We start from the raw sequence: 6,619 nt of genomic DNA, 5'->3' as shown, positions 1-6,619 counted from the left end.
CCATGAATCAAGTCCATACAGTGACTTTATCTCCTTCCTAGTGGTAAACCATTAAGAACATTCTCTAAAATAATCTTGTCATACTCAGTGAGAAACTTTTCAACTTCTACTAGAACTCAATCAATACTAGCATCACTTAGTGCACTAGGAATCACAACAAATTTTATTTTTTATTTCCATGCATATTTCACAAATTGATTTCTATTAATCATGCAAACATGTACCATGGTACAAAGAGTTTCATCAAGTTCCTTTGTCAAAGGTAACAAGACTTGTCTTTTTCCATTTTCCCAAATAGTATATCAATTCAATCTACCATCATGCAATTCTTGTCTATCATACTACTAGGGTCTACCCATAAGGATATATCAACAATCCATAGGTATAATATCACATAATACTTCATCATAGTGGTTCCCAATCTTGAATTTCACAAGGAATTATTCACTTACCAATAACTTATTGTCATCCTTGATCAAAGCAACTTGATAGGGTTTGGGTGTCTTAGCCTCTATAATTACAATTTGTTAAATAACTCCTTAATGCCAAATTTTTTGAGCTACCACTTGTTTAGGAAAAAAGAGAGGTTCTTTAATAGAATTGTAGGTCTCCCTATTTTCTTGGCCACTAAGCCATTCAAACATGTGTTGAGGGAAAGAGGGGAATTTCCAAATATGTTTCCACTTTTATTTCAAATTAGATTATCTAGGACCGAAAGGAAGAAGGGTGCTAATTCTAAATCCCTATTATAAAAGGGAATGCAATATAAGGAAATGTACTATGTGTCCCTTAATAGGATAATGTGAATCTAGCTATTGTGTGTATATAACTAGCCCAATTAATATATAAATCTAGAGTAAATATGTGAAGGAAAATAAAATATTAAAGACTCATCTTGAAATGCATACAAAAATATGTATTTTAACTCCAAAAGTCATAGATCTGAACTCTATTTTGAATATCCAATTACAGATCATGGAATGTGTTAGAAATGGCAAAAGAAATATGTAAATAAGCAAAACTAGGAAAGGATCTAAGTGAGTAAATGCATGATAAGATATTACCTTAAGATAGGAGAGAGAAAGCTTCAAGATCCAACAGCATGAGACAAGATATTTGGAAAGGGGAAAGCAAAGAAAACCCCTTGTGACATTATGAATGAGGCATGAAAAGCCTAAGAAGGAAGAGAGAGAGAGATAGAGAGCAATGCTCATACAATAATTGAGAAGAGGAAGAAACCTCATTGTTAAATGAGAGAAGAGGGTCATCTCTTAAATAGAGATGAGAGAGAGGAGTTAGAATGTAACTCCCATGTCTATGAATGCCACCATTCATAAGTGTGTGAGGCCAAGTGTGAGATTCCTCTTAAGGAGGAATAATCTAAAATTAGAAATTACAATATATATTTGTCCTCACATATTCCACTAGATGACAAAATAAGATGTAGTGGAAAGAGGACAAAAAAGAAATATATTAGGATACCTTGGCTTATATCCTAATATATTACAACAATAAAGAAAGGAGTTCTAACCTTGGTTTATAAATACACCAAGGAAAGATTACAACTTCTAACACCCCCCTTTAATCTTTACTTGGGGAAATTACATCAAAGGGTATTAAACCCATATTTTTACAAAAATCTGCAACTTAATCTTCAATATGAAGTAATTTGATCATCTTCAAGCCATATGGTACATTTGTAGATCCAAGAGAAGTACATGAGTCCTTTGAATGTGATCAAGTGGAAGCATAGGCAGATCTTCATATGTGGAAAACCAAGAAGGTTCCTTGATGGATCACCTGAAAAAAAAAAGAACAACGAGACAACTATCCACAAGTAGAATGCCATCATATATGCAAATTGTTAGAAATGGAAATTCGAAATACTTTTGAATAAGGATAATAAAACTCTCATAGAGAAACAATGAGTAAAACATGTTACCACAAAATAATGGAGATAACCTGATATCAAGATAAATTATATGCTCAAAAATTGTCAACAAGGACAAATTGAGTAAAAAGCTTGATCAATGCTCTCATGAAAAGTATATTATACTAATGCACAAATGACCACAGACAAGGCCAACTAATGATACTTGCATCAATCTTGCATCAATCACGTGTATATAGACAGTCCACTTAATGAATCATCCCACTGCAAGCTAATGGGGGCGTCCCTCCATAACATGCATGACTCATGATCTAAGCAATAATGTATGTAGATAATTATCACATTAATATATGGAAATAACATAAAGGAGAGACATGCTGATCAAAATAGAATTATCATGATTTTTTAAGAAAATCAAAATAATGGATTATGAGGATATAACAACATATTGCCTTCAAATTGGATCAAATCATCTGAATTTGGAGAGAAAACTCCAATAATAACATCCTCTTCATTGAGGAACAAAAATGGAACAACATGGAGGGAAACTCCATAAAAATATTATCCTATCAAAATGGAACAGATAGGATCAAATGGAGGGAAACTCCATATAAAATGAGTGCATACCAATATAGGATGGAGGAATACTCCATTGGCCAGATAAGGAAACTATGTATCAGTTATACGGAGGGGACCTACATAGTTATCCTTGAAAAAATTGGCTCACTATGCAACTCAAAACAAATATCATATAAATCATGTATATCAATGGTATAAACCATAAAGTGCCAACATGGGCATAGAACAATGCTATAAAAGCATAAAAGTGAAACTATGGGCACATCAAAATATCACAATGAAGGCAAATGTGTAAGATTACTCATAATCCAATCAGAATTAAGTAAAATGATTTAAGGAAGATCAACTAAATATAGATATCAGGTATGAAACTCCATTGAGGGTAAACATGAGTATTTAATTTATTTTTTGAAGGTATAAATCAAATTGTGAATTATTATAGTCATAAAATTATATATTTATCTAGGTGTATATGTGTGCACCCATATATACTTAAATAAATATATCTAAAAAAAATCATAGTATGAAATCACACCAGTACAATTATTAAATCATAGCTTAATGCTAGAAAAATGATTTCCCCCTTTTTCTTTTTGAAGAGTAATTACCTTCATTTAAAATTTGTTACAACTAACCCTGTAAAAAAGGTTAGTAAATAATGATAGAGTTCAGATCTGGCAGATAAGAGTATACTAAAAAAAAATGTTAAAAAACGTCTCTGACAGAGAATGCAGAGAATGAATTAAAAAAAATGGTTCAAACTCATAATATAGTATGAGCTGGAGTAAAACAACAAATAGATTAGAGACATTATATAAATCATCCAATCCTGCATAACAAGTGTTAACAACTAAAAATAGAAAGAATATAATGAGAAAATCAGAGAAAATGAAGAATAATAATTATGCATGTAAATAATCCAATGCATGTCCAGATAATTTAATGCAATGAAATAAGAAAGAAAAGAAATAACTCAGATAAATAGTGGGTGGGAAGAACATGCATTCGAGCTGAATCTGCTCTGAAGTTTCTCACCAAAATAGGGAATCTTCTAAAAAAAGAGAAACCTACTCAAAAGGCTCGCGTGGGTAAAGCGAGTTCAAAGGGCATGCTAATGTTAGGAACCGATGAAACAGTGTCAGATGGCCGACCAAAAGAGTAAGTCATCATTGATAATGCAGGAATCAATTTGTTCGGATTCAATGTCTATACTTGCATTTCCATGTGATGCCCATGTCAGTGTAAGGCCAGTAGATAAATTTGAAAACCGATTCCCCCCATTATCCTATATTTCTTTTTATGTACCCATATTAAGCTTCCACTGCTTTACCAGTACATGTTGGACTTACCAGTAGTACTTAATTCACTTCCCAATTATGTCCATGGCTTTCTGTTATTTATGGATTTGGGTTTTCACTGCCTGTTGAAATGTATTCTTCCACTGCCAAATTACACATGGTTTAAATGCAACTGCTTCTGTGACCAGCTTCCTATTTTCAATCCCGTTTCCCATGGAATTTATGAAGGGAAATAATCAAAGTAAATTCTACATGTGGAAGCCTAAGCCCCAGGGTAATTAGACCGCAAAGGAGGGCTGTCATGCGTAAAGATTTCAAAAATTTTGATCTCTTCTCTAGGAAAAAAATAGTATACTATAAATATTCCTCCTCTGAGTACTATAGTTTGCGAGGGAGAGTTACATCAGTTGGGAATCAGCAGGGGAGGTTTTTCATCCGTGTTACCTTTTTAGGTATTCATATTGTTGGATTTGAAATTTTTGGGTGTTAAAAATAATTGAAAATGAGTGTGGTAAGCATAACTAACGTGATAGTACTAGACAATCCTGCTGCTTTTCTCAACCCATTTCAATTTAAGATATCTTATGAATGCCTGGTTCCTCTGAAGGAAGATTTGGAATGGAAGTTGATATATTTCGTACATGTACTAAGAGAATCTTGGAGGTGAAGATCATTTCTTGCAGGAGCATGGCAGAAATTGCTTCAGAGTTACGTGAGGGGCTACTGGTGAAGCACAAAGAAGTGCATAATCTGGTCAATTATGATAGTGAGAATAGCAGAATGATAAATAAGGAGAAAGAGGAGACCGCAGTTTTGCATGATGGGCTTAGATTTGGCCAATTCATGTTAGCTGGCTCTGTTGCTGGGATGGTTGAGCATACGGCCATGTTTCTTGTCGACACATTGAAAACTCGCATGCAAATGCTTGCTAGTTCAGGTAGTTTTGTTCATTCAGGTGTAGGAAGAGCCCTTAGGACCATAGTCAAATTCGAGGGGGCCCTTGGGCTCTATAGAGGTATTGGAGAAATGAGTTTAGGAGCTGGACCTGCTCATGCTGTCTATTTTTCTGTATACGAGGTTTGCAAGGAGAAACTGGGAGGCAACAGACATGGTCACCACCCTCTTGCACATGCTACTTCTAGAGTACTAGCTACTATTGCAAGTGATGCAGTGTTTACACCTATGGATGTGGTGAAACAGAGGTTGCAATTGAGAAGTAGCCCATATAAAGGAGTAGTGGATTGCATAAAGAGAATATTGAAAGAAGAGGGTTTTTGAGCCTTTTATGCATCCTATCGGACTACTGTGGTGATGAATGCCCCTTTCACTGCCATTCATTTTGCAACTTATGAGGCATTCAAGAAAGTTTTGATGAAATTTTCTCATGAAAATGCAAGTGAAGAGCACCTGCTCGCTCATGTCACTGCAGGTGGGGCAGCTGGAGCACTAGGAAGTGTCGTGACAATGCCACTTGATGTGATCAAGACCCGCTTGACAAGAAAAGTACCCACCGTTGTTATGAAGCAGCACACTGATAAAGAACTCACAAAGTGTGTATTATAAAACACAGCCTACATTTTCATTACTGCTCATATACTTAACAGAGGATTGAGATTGAACAGAAAAGGATGATCTTTACCATGACTGTGACCAACATCTCTTGGTTTGTACATTTTGAGTACAACACAAGGAGATGCAGACTCAACATTCTTTTTTCTTTTAATCAACAACTTCAAAAGGAATACAATATGAATGTGATGGGTCACAATCCACCGAGAGAGATTTATTAGAGAAAAAATATATATAATTACCCATGTTTTCTTTATCCTTTGAATGCATGAAATGTCTGCACAAATATTTGTTTTATTTTGGCGGCGAGCCTGCCAAAGGGGGTTAGATGAAAAACTAATATAAAATAAGAAGTAACCTGCACAAATTAGAGCACACAAAAGTTAATCGGGTTTGGCGGTAAACCAGCCAAATCCAAAAAAAAATTCAATTTCTTCCATCTTAAAAAGATTAAAGAAGAAATTAGTGAAATCTCTCTCAAGAGTCTCCTTCAAATCGTACCTTCATGCAAACACTCAAAACAAAGATTAAACTGCTCTGATACCATGTTAGAAATGGAAAAAGAAATATGTAAATAAGCAAAACCAGGAAAGAATCTAAGTGAGTAAATGCATGATAAGATATTACCTTAAGATAGGAGAGAGAAAGCTTCAAGATCCAACAGCATGAGACAAGATATTTGGAAAGGGGAAAGCAAAGAAAACCCCTTGTGACATTATGAATGAGGCATGAAAAGCCTAAGAAGGAAGAGAGAGAGAGATAGAGAGCAATTCTCATACAATAATTGAGAAGAGGAAGAAACCTCATTGTTAAATGAGAGAAGAGGGTCATCTCTTAAATAGAGATGAGAGAGAGGAGTTAGAATGTAACTCCCATGTCTATGAATGCCACCATTCATAAGTGTGTGAGGCCAAGTGTGAGATTCCTCTTAAGGAGGAATAATCTAAAATTAGAAATTACAATATATATTTGTCCTCACATATTCCACTAGATGACAAAATAAGATGTAGTGGAAAGAGGAAAAAAAAGAAATATATTAGGATACCTTGGCTTATATCCTAATATATTACAACAATAAAGAAAGGAGTTCTAACCATGGTTTATAAATACACCAAGGAAAGATTACAACTTCTAACAGAATGAAATCAAAAAAGGAATAAAACCCAAAAATATCTCAACAAGAAGACATAGAAGGATTGGGTTGACTTAGAAGGATGTCTTATGACATAGTTGATGTTGTTTGATGATTCTATAATGAACTTCTTTAGAAAGCTCTTGAGGA

At 34.4% G+C, this 6,619-nt stretch overlaps 1 pseudogene; it reads left to right on the top strand.

Moving 5' to 3' along the window:
- The first annotated feature begins 4,455 nt into the window (after positions 1 to 4,455).
- Positions 4,456 to 5,331, top strand: LOC149560778 (uncharacterized; annotated as a pseudogene).
- Positions 5,332 to 6,619: the final 1,288 nt, after the last annotated feature.

This window comes from Cupressus sempervirens, chromosome 4, assembly GCF_028749045.1.
Source record: "Cupressus sempervirens isolate cs-2001-9-10 chromosome 4, ASM2874904v1, whole genome shotgun sequence".
In the NCBI taxonomy this organism is placed as follows: domain Eukaryota; kingdom Viridiplantae; phylum Streptophyta; class Pinopsida; order Cupressales; family Cupressaceae; genus Cupressus; species Cupressus sempervirens.
This window is presented reverse-complemented; position numbering and strand designations above follow the sequence as displayed.